Consider the following 10,706-nt stretch of genomic DNA (forward strand, 5'->3'; position numbering starts at 1 on the left):
TAATTGTAAGACATAATGATAATAAAGCCATCAGCTCATCTGTGTACATGAACTTATTATGCCCTATTTTTTTTTTTTTTTTTGGCTATCAGTTTACTTTTCAACATGAGTTTTAACTCAAACAATAGTTTAGTTATGGCTTTTTGGGTTATTCCAAATCTGTCATTTTATAAAAATGAATTCTTTGTACCCACATATATATATATGTATATATATTTTTTAAGATTCTTTGTACCCGCATATATATATTACAAATATATATACTTTTTTTTAGATAAAAGCAAGAGTGTGAGCAGGGGAGGGGTAGAGGAAGAGGAAGAGACAGAAGCTCAAGCAAGCTCCATGCCCAGTACAGAGCTCGATGCAGCACTCGATCTCATGATCATAAAATCACTACTTGAGGAGAAATAAAGCGTTGGATGTTTAACCAACTGAGCCATCCAGAAGCCCCTGACATCTTAATTGAATAAATGTTTACTTAAAGTTATTTGCTATTTCAATTTAGGATAATTGCCAAATCAGTATCAACATTGAAAAATCTTGCCACTCAAATCCACATAAAATTTTAATTTCCTACAATGTTCTGGTAATCACCTAAGCTAGTCCTTTTTGTTAACTTATGTTGTGTGGCTTCTTGGAAGTTAGTTGTAGATCATTAGTAATAATTGGTAATAAGTATGTTGGTCATTTAAAATTATTTTAACTTTTATTGATATCTGAATTATACATTTTTAAGGGAAATTGGGAATTAGATATAAGTTTCATGTTATCTTCAGTAGGTCTAAATAGATAAAATTGAATTGAGTTGAAATTGATGGAACTCTTCTCTGAATGATTCAAAGAGAATTATCTCATTAAATAATCTTAGAATTTTATAATTCCCTATTTTATTTCACAATTAAGCTCTAAGTCTCTTTTCTGCAAAATTTGTTTAATAATTTGTTTTGGTGGTGAACCTATAAAATAATGTCAGTAGAGGATTTAGCAAAGTATCTTCATAGCACACTTAAAGAGGTAAAGGATACATCTAAGTAATAGAACAAGTACGCTATTCAAGTCCTAACATACAATTTTTTAAAAACTGTTCTCAAAACACCTTAACTCTGATTTCCCTATTTTCAATATTTAATACAGAAATATGTCTGCCATTTCTCACTCCAATAAAAATAAGGCAGTAATGTTTTGTACACACTTTTCTACATGAAGATATCATGGGATTGCTCATAACTTTGACAATTATGTAGGATAATAATATATAGAAAATTGAAATATAACTAGCTTTTCTATAATCTATAAAATATACATTTAAATACCTATTCTGTAAATTATTATTGCATTTATTTCACAGGGATATTTACATTTTCAAAATCTTTAATATCATACCAAAAAGTTTATAAAACACATATTTTTCACATTATAATTTAAGTTTCAACATAAATCACAAAAATTATAAAATAAAACCTTATTCAAGATCACATATTCAAGTGAGAAAAATGAATCAAAATATTCTCCTTTTAGGTGAACATTAAATAGTAAGTTACTTTTAGTCAAAATGAATAAAATACAAAACAGCCATCAGTAGCCCTGATAGACACATCAAGCTACTTGCAGAATAAAATTATTTCTCCATTTATTTTTCTAGATGTTCCAAATACACTGTGTTGTTAGTATATACATGAGCACTGTGGTAAGGAGCAGTATTTATTCTAAACCCCTCTTCTACTCTCTTTCTTTGCCATGTCTTCCCTGAGATGGAGTATATGCCCTTGCCTCATAGACCATTGAGTTTGTTCATGAGACTTATTTGTCCAGTGGAATGCAGACGGAAGTGACAGAGCACCATTTCTGAGCATAAGTCTTAACACATGGCAAGTTCTACTAGCCCTTTCTCTCTTCTGCCATCTATCATAAGAAATCTATGCCATAAAGAACCATTGACCCTGAAGCATGGGTCACAGACTAAGAGATATGTGGAGAAGTCCCGGGCATAACCTGTGGGCTGCAGTTTGGAGAAAATCCAAGCTGTCCCCGCAGGGAACCTTAAAGCCACAGATGATACAGACTAGTGAGCAAGAAGGCAAAAAATTATGTGCTAAAAGCTACACATTTGGGGTTGTTAATAACACAGAATTATCATAGAAAAATCTTTTTTCTATATAATAATCATTTTATAAATTAATAATATGATAAAGAGAGTTGATTCTTAGAGAGTCTGACCAAATACTTTAGTGGAATTCATTTGGCAACACTCTTTTAGAAGAATCAGAGTTGTCTAGGGCAGTAGTTCATAATTATTACAACATTGTAAAGTTAACAAGGGTGCTTTAAAATTATATATATATATATATATATATATATATATATATATATATATGCTTAAAATCCATACTGAGAAATTCTGTACTGATTGGACTGAGGGGATTTAGACAGACTTGTTGTTGATTATTCCCCTGATGCCTTTGTTAGGAAAGCAGGATTGGGAATTCCTGGCCTATGGCTAGCTGAAATCTACAGAAGCACAAATTCATTTTTATGAATACCTTCCAAATTTATTGCTAGTGGCTTTTACCAGCTAAACTTACAAGAAACATATATATTGACCAATGTATCAACAATTTATTAGATTTCACTTTAAACATTCCTATACTGGGGCATCTGAGGGGCTCAGTCGGTTATGTGTCCAACTCTTGGTTTCAGCTCTAGTCATTATCTCATGGTTTCATTGGTTCAATCAGTGAAAAGTCTGCTTGGGATTCTCTTTCTCTACCTCTGTCTCTACCTCTCCCTGACTTGTGTCATCTCTGTCTCTCTCAAAATAAATAAATAAACTTAAAAAAGTAAAAATTTATATATCAGTTAGATGGGCTCTACTTTTAATGAGCATCATAGCTAGTCACCTAATTCTACTTTCATTAGCACATTTGTCACCCATCTGCTTGTCACAACCTCAGGTAAGTGCCAATTCTCAGATATTCCCATTTATGTGAATTAACTACAATCTAAGTGAATGTATTACCAGTGCAAAATTATTTGCAGCAGCTGTTTCTGGTTTTCTTGTGAAAAACATTTAATTCTGAGTATAATTTATTTTAACTACTTTTCAAACTTCATTGGGATAAAAGACACTATTATTTTTACAATTAGCACTTACTTTTCATCTTCTAACAAACATAGTGTAAAACTTTTAACACGCCATTTGTTTTGAACCTTCCTTTGCACCCCTAAATGTTATGATTTAACATGGCAACAACTGCTCATCATTTCTTATGATTCTAGGTGTTGGCAAGAGGCTGTTTTGTTTTATGTGGTATTGGCTGGAACTGTATTCATCTGGAGACTCAACTAAGTGGAATATTTAAGATGACTCCTGTGAAATTGGTGGGTGTCAGGAGCTCAGGGTCTTTCCACTGGAGGGTCCCTGTGGTCTTTTAATCCCCACCTCTCCTTTTGGATAGGTTTTCTCCCAGAAATCCAGCTGGGATCCAAGAAGATGAATCCAAGATTCATCCCTAACAGCAAAGATAGAAAGTACAGATATCTTATGGTCCAATACTAGAAGTTACACAATGACATTTCCCTTGCATTCTCGTAAGCCAAATAAGTCACATGTCCTATCCAGATTCAAGGACAAAGAAAATAAGTGTTTTGTCTTTCCATGGGGAGGAGTGACAGAATTTGAAAGAAAATTTAATCCACTATATTTATTTCTTATATTTCAATTTTACTAGAATGTGAGCTCCAATAACTTTGGAGCAAAACAACTTTTATTCATGACCGTGTTAGAAAAATATCGTTACATAAAGGACACTTAATGAATATGTGTTGAATTTTTAATATATAAAACCACTATTATGCATTGGCATTAAAATTATTGTTTAATCTTTAGAGTTATGATGGTTCAGACTCACATCTAAGTACCACATAATTCTACAATTTATGTAATGTGATATCTACACAATAAAATCCACATATGCAGAGTTTAAGATATTTCAGACAGCCACAAACTAAACTGAAGTTTTATCTTTGTATTATCAATTTGAATAGGCATATTAATCAAGTTAATTGAGTAAACAAGACTGCAGGAACACTGGTTAATTTAATGAAGAGATAAAATTGTCCATAAGACAATAAAAAATTTTGGAACCTTTCAGAATATTGTTACTATGCAAGTGTAAAATAAAACTAACTATTTGGGCTTAAAAATACATACAAATTTATAAGCACTTTAAAAACATGTTTTCAAGATTCAAAATAAACTAAAAGTGATTACTAATTTTGAAATTCATAAATTTTTATACTTTACACCTTGCAATTTGCATATCAGCAGTAAAGAAATGGTTCTCTGGTTTGTGCAGTTATAAAAGTCATCTTCTAGAATTGTTTAATGCCTACCTTTTGATATATGTGTTGGTAAATAGCCCAGAGTTTAAGTAAACATTTGCTATTCATCATCTTAAGAAATAAGACCATTGATTTATAAATTTGATTATAAATTTATAAATTTATAAATTCATAAAGCAGAGCTGCAAAAGTCATGGGTGAGTAATTTAAAAAGGTATTTGTTCTCTCATTATTGAATACCATATGCCATACATACATAATTCTCACAATTGTGTATTTCAATTTTCATGAAAATATAAACAAAGAAGGATAATGAAATACAAGTTATCATTATATATACCATTACACTGTCTACAATAAACTATACTGTGCAAAAGAGGAAACTTCTTCCAGGAAATGAATAGATATATACAATTCTTTTATAAAAGCAAAATTACAATTCCATTTTTTAATGTTTCATGCTTATAAATATGCAAACATTACTCCATAAACTCCAACATGTTGCTTCTAAAACTGCAAATAATAGCAACAGGTAATTTTTTGCAGGAAAAACAGTATAATTTACTTCAATTTTAGTTCTTCCCCTGACATACTGGAATTCATATATGTACATACACATAACTACATACACATATATAAGTATATGCTTATATATGTACTAAATATACATACATATATACATGCATACATATGTACCTATGCATTTATTTATTTAAAATTTTTAATGTTTTTATTTTATTTATGAGTAGGAAAGGGGCAGAGAGAGGAGGACAGAGAATCTTAAGTAGGCTCCAGGCTCCACGCTTTCAGCACAGAGCCCAATGCAGGTCTTAAACTCACAAGCCTTGAGACTTGACTGAAGTCTAAGCCAGATGCTTAACCAATTGGGCCACCCAGGTTCCCTCTATCCATGCATTTATATGTATACTTATATTTACATATATTTATATACAGAATGAGAAAAGAGTCTTCACTATAGATACCCACCTATGCAAAAAATTTACTTGTAGAGATAATAAGAACCTGTTCTTAATAGGAGTTATATTAATAGGAGTTATTAATAAGGCATTATTAAGAATCTAATGGTTAATGTGTGATGTGTGATAAAGAATCTTTTAAGTTTTAAAGCCATATATATGTTATACATATATCATTCATCAGACAACTCAAATTAAAAGACATCTTCAAATGACTCCTAAATTAGACCACACATGGGGTGCCTGGATGGCTCCCTCAATTGAGTGACTGACTCTTAATTTTGGCTCAGGTCATGATCTCACAATTTGTGAGTTTGAACCCTCACGTCAGGCTCTGCACTGTCAAGTCAGAGATTCACTCTCTTCCTCTCTGCTCACTTTCCCTCTCTCTCTCTCTCTCTTTCTCTCTCTCAAAATAAATTGTTTAAATTAGAACACATGGTTATGGGAAGATGTTTTGATTGACATACAAAGTTAATCACCAAAGTCCCCTTTTCATATCTGACAACACCCAAGCAAAGATTCATTAGGAATAATACAGTAGGATATGAAACTGAGACATAAAAGATCATACTTTAGTTTTAAATAAGATTCTTACTTATTGGGCTTATTTTTGTATACTACTTTAAGAGTCATATACTTCTGCACTTGACTTTTGTATTTGTATTTCTACCTACTTGTTACTTTTTGTTTGTTTCCATCTGGAAACTCTGCTTTACTATCTGACATCACAGAAATACACTGCTTTTATTTCTAATATTACTTTCATTTACACTTATTTTTCATGTGGGACTATTTTTCATTGGGCAAATTCCAGTTAAGTTCATGTGCAAAACTCAGAATGTGTTTTCATATACTGTAGTATGCCAAGACATTCTAGTGTCTAGACTTTAAAGTCTACTCAGATGCCTCTTCCAGGTACAATTAAACAGGGAATTTAAGTAACTATCTGATGAGCCAGGTATGAGTTTGAGTTCTTTAAAACACTCCAAGGGAAATGCCTTAAAATTCATTCTATTTATGTTTAAAATCAGGAATCATTGCAAAGTGGCCATAGTTCTTTTATATGTTTGAGCTATTCAGGCAAAATAATGTTTCATCTTAACTTGAAAATATAATTGATTCTTTTATCAAAATTGTATAAATGTTTAGAACAGAAATTATTTACTAAGACAATGAATTTGTAGGAATGTTATAACAAGATAACATTATTTTGGTTGATAATATTTATAATCAAAAAGGATAAGAAGCTCCATCAGAAAGTTCCTAATAATGTAATAAATTATCCTTGAACTTTATACTCTTGAATTCATCTCACCAATCACACTATTCAAAACCATGGACCCCACTATATTACATTTAAATTTATGTTATTTAGGATTTCATGTATGTTTACAAACATTCTCCATTTTTATTGCTATAGAATTGTTTGAAGTTAATTTTATTATTAATTCTCCATTATCATTGTGAAAAATCTGTTTGCTCCATAAATTATTTCTGTATCTTAATAACACACGTATAAGCAGAGAATCATTAATTCAATCATCCTAAAAATAAATTCATGTGAGGGAATTAATTAAAATGACTATAAACAAAGGACCATTTCTGTTCTATGTAAAATTATTTTTAAAAATATACCAAAAATGGGGCAGGGGCACACGGATGGCTCAGGTGGTTAAGCATCTGACTCTTGATTTCAGCACAGGTCCTTGTCTTGGGGTCCCCACTGACAGTATGGAGACTGCTTGGGATTCTCTCCTTCTCTCTGTACCCCTCCCCTACTTGAGTGTATTCTCCCACTCTCTCTCAAAATAAATAAATAACATGGAAAAATGTTTTAAAAATGTTTTTGTTTTTATTTATGTTTGAGAGAAAGAGAGAGTGAGAGAGAGACAGCATGAGCAGGGGAGGGTCAGAGAGAGAGGGAGACACAGAATCTGAAGCAGGCTCCAGGCTCTGAACTAGCTGTCAACACAGAGCCAGATGGGGGGCTTGAACCCATGAACTGCGAGATCATGACCTGAGTCAAAGTCGGACCCCCAACTGACTGAGTCACCCTGGAGCCCTGGAAAAAGTGTTAAAAAAACCCAGCAAAACTGAGGCACATAGTTTGTTCAGTTGGTTAAGTGAACTATTCTTGATTTTGTCTCTGGTCATGATCTCACAATCAAGCCCCAAGTTGGGCTCTCTGGACTGACAGTATGGAGCCTGCTCGGGAATTTCTCTTTCTCTGCCCCTCTCCCACTGGTGCTTTCTCTCTCTCTCTCTCTCTCAAGATAAATACATAAACATTAAAAAAAAAACCCTACAAAACAATTCAAAGTATTTTGTCATATTAAAAAAGCATACAAAAAAGATAAAGTTGTGAAGTCAACAGTAAAAACTATGTAAAATAGAGTGAAGTAAGTACTTTCAGTGCATAAGGACAGATATAACTTATTGATCTGTATATTTAAATATTAAATATATATTCAATATGGTCAAAAGCTGGGTACCTGTTCCTATTCAGGATTGGAATGGGAATATTTAGAGAACTGGAGAAATTTTGAAATGACTTTTATGTGCAAGAAACTTAAGATCTAAATTTTTAAGAAAAAAATGTCTTTTTAAAATGCAGATAAAGTAAGCACTCTAGACTTTAATATCATTAAATTAAAAAAAAACCCTACGGTTTGTATTTTCATATATGCATCTTCAGTAACTGTCTCTAGTCCCATAAATATTCACTAAGCATCTACAGCATGAGAGGTAGTTTCATTATGTTATGCTACTCACCTATTATGCATGTGGGGTACATGGCAGATACAATCACAATCTTCCTTCGATGCACAATTCAGTAAAAAATACGGATGGATCGGGGCGCCTGGGTGGCTCAGTCGGATAAGTGTCTGTCTTTGGCTCAGGTCATGATCTCATGGTTTGTGGGTTTGAGCCCTGCGTTAGGTTCTGTGCAGACAGGCTGAGAGCCTAGAGCCTGTCTGATGATTCTGTCTTCCTCTCTCTGACCCTCCCCTGTTCACACCATCTCTCTCTCTCTCAAATAAATAACATTTAAAAAGGTTAAAAAATATGGACAGATCTATAGGCAGCTAAGGTGCTATGGCACCCCAGAGGAAGAATCCCAATCCAGAACAGATGAGAGGGTTCAAGAATGAGAATTTAGCTAAAGAAAGATTCCAAAGTAGCAGGTATCACTGGTATGTTGAACATACTAACAGTAGCAGGTACGCTGATGAAATTAGACTGTCCAGTTGGAAGAGTAGAGGAAAGAGAACCCTCGACAGCAAGCAGTACTGGACAATGAAGAACAAGATCTTGCAATCCATGCTAAAAGGAGTTTATATACTTAATCCAGGACCCAAAAGGAAGCCAGTAAATGTTTTTTCAGCAAGTGGTAAGACACTGAAGTTGCTGTTCTTCAATTTTAGAGAATGTACTCTGTGGTACGGTGACTAGATCAAAAGGATTCTTTACTGGAAACTATTGCAGTATTCTAGGCCAGAGATGATGATGGCCTGGACTAGGCAAGTAACAGTTTATTGAAAACTATTAAATGCATACAATTACTAAATTTGTAATACTCAGATATTTGTATGCTCAAATATTCTTTAACAAGTAAATTATTAAAATATTCATAGGAAGTAAAATATATGACATATGATTTAATTATATTTAAAGACTAAGCAAAAATATTTTTTTTATTTTTTACCTGTTGGAGGAGCTTTATTTGAGATTATAATTAGCCATTTCTTCAGTTACTCAAAGATGAATAATCTCAAAAATGTTCATGTTATACCTAAATACAAATATATCACAATTATGGTAGAAGCTGTTATTTCCTGTTAATGTGCTTGTTACCATCACTAAGCCTTCTCACCCTTACCTAGAATTAAGTTAGAAATTCTGCATCAGATGAAACGGCCACTTACTTTATTGTTGATCTTCTGTCTTAGAGTAAAAGGAGTCATAGGGCAAAATGAAAAACTTTGAAAGTTTAAAACATAAACGAATATATTGTCTCATCTTCCTCCATATTTTTCTTTCTTCATGAATCTTGCTCTTTTTTAAGTGACTTTATTTTAGCACCATGAAGAAGAAATTGAGAAATGCTTCTTAAGTTTTCTTCAAAGAGAAGAGAGATGAATCATTTTGTTTCTAAAATCTGCAAAAAATTCTATGTATCAATATGCCATATTAAACTCTGAAGTTTCTAAATCATATTTCTGTGAAATATTTTATTCCCATATCTAAAAATGTGCAGCTTCATCTGTTCCATTCCTTTGTGCATCTACTTACTTACCTAACCTTTCTATAGGTACAATAGTGGGGGTAGAAGAGAAAACATAGTTCTTGTCTCAAGTGGTTTGCTCTTTCAAGTAGAAAGTGGGTCCTGAGGGTAAGAGTATTTAAGTAGTGACTTTTTTCCTTTTTCCAAGTCATTTTCAGATTTATATGCATTTCCTTTCCTGCTATATCCCTTAAATACAGTGGTTTTGCTGAGATTCTGACAAATTTAATTTCTCTTACTATTTTTACACATGTTAATCCTATTGTTACATTATCCCTAGGATTACAGAGAGCGCTCCCTTTTTTTGTTCTTTTTCACTGAACCATCATATACATTCTTTCCATGTGTGTGCACTTAGGCTGAACGGCACCAGCTCAGACTACAACACCAAGTAATGGAAGAGTGCACAAGCCCTAATGGATCATTCTGCAATTACAGGAGAAAATGTCTTTTGTAATAAAGCAAAATATATCCTACCATGGGACTGCATCAGCATCATGAATAAGGAAGTCAGAAGCGAGTCTATTTATTTACATGCATATATTATACTTTCTATATTAGAGATAAAGAAGAAAAAGAGCAAAATTTTTTAACAGTCTCCTGGGTACTCATAAGCTTTGGCTTCTTTACGATAGGGATGGAGAAAAGAAGAAGAAAAAGAGCTGGAAGGCTGACTATAAAAATTACAATGAGGAATATCTTAAGTTTAATTGTATGATAAGATGCTGTTGGGACTGGATCTTATTGACTTTGTTATTTAAACAATTCAGTTACGGCTATTCTTATTTCTATTTGCAACTTTATGTGAATTTCTCTTTCTACCCTAACCTTCCTTCTCTGAAGTATGTTGCAAAATAGAAATTCTTCATTATAAATCCCTTTAAAATTTCTGAATATATATGTATATTTTAATACCTCTATTTGAAAATATTCCTTTGCTCATCTTTATACACTTGATGTATAGAAAGATAAACTGGAGGAAATTAGATCATTTTGTGTTTAGTTGGCATATTTTTTTAAGTTTATTTATTTTGATGGAGACAGAGTGAGAGAGGGGGCAGACAAAAAGGGAGAATCTCAAGCAGAGTGCACGTTGTCAG

This window comes from Suricata suricatta, chromosome 1, assembly GCF_006229205.1.
Source record: "Suricata suricatta isolate VVHF042 chromosome 1, meerkat_22Aug2017_6uvM2_HiC, whole genome shotgun sequence".
NCBI lineage: Eukaryota > Metazoa > Chordata > Mammalia > Carnivora > Herpestidae > Suricata > Suricata suricatta.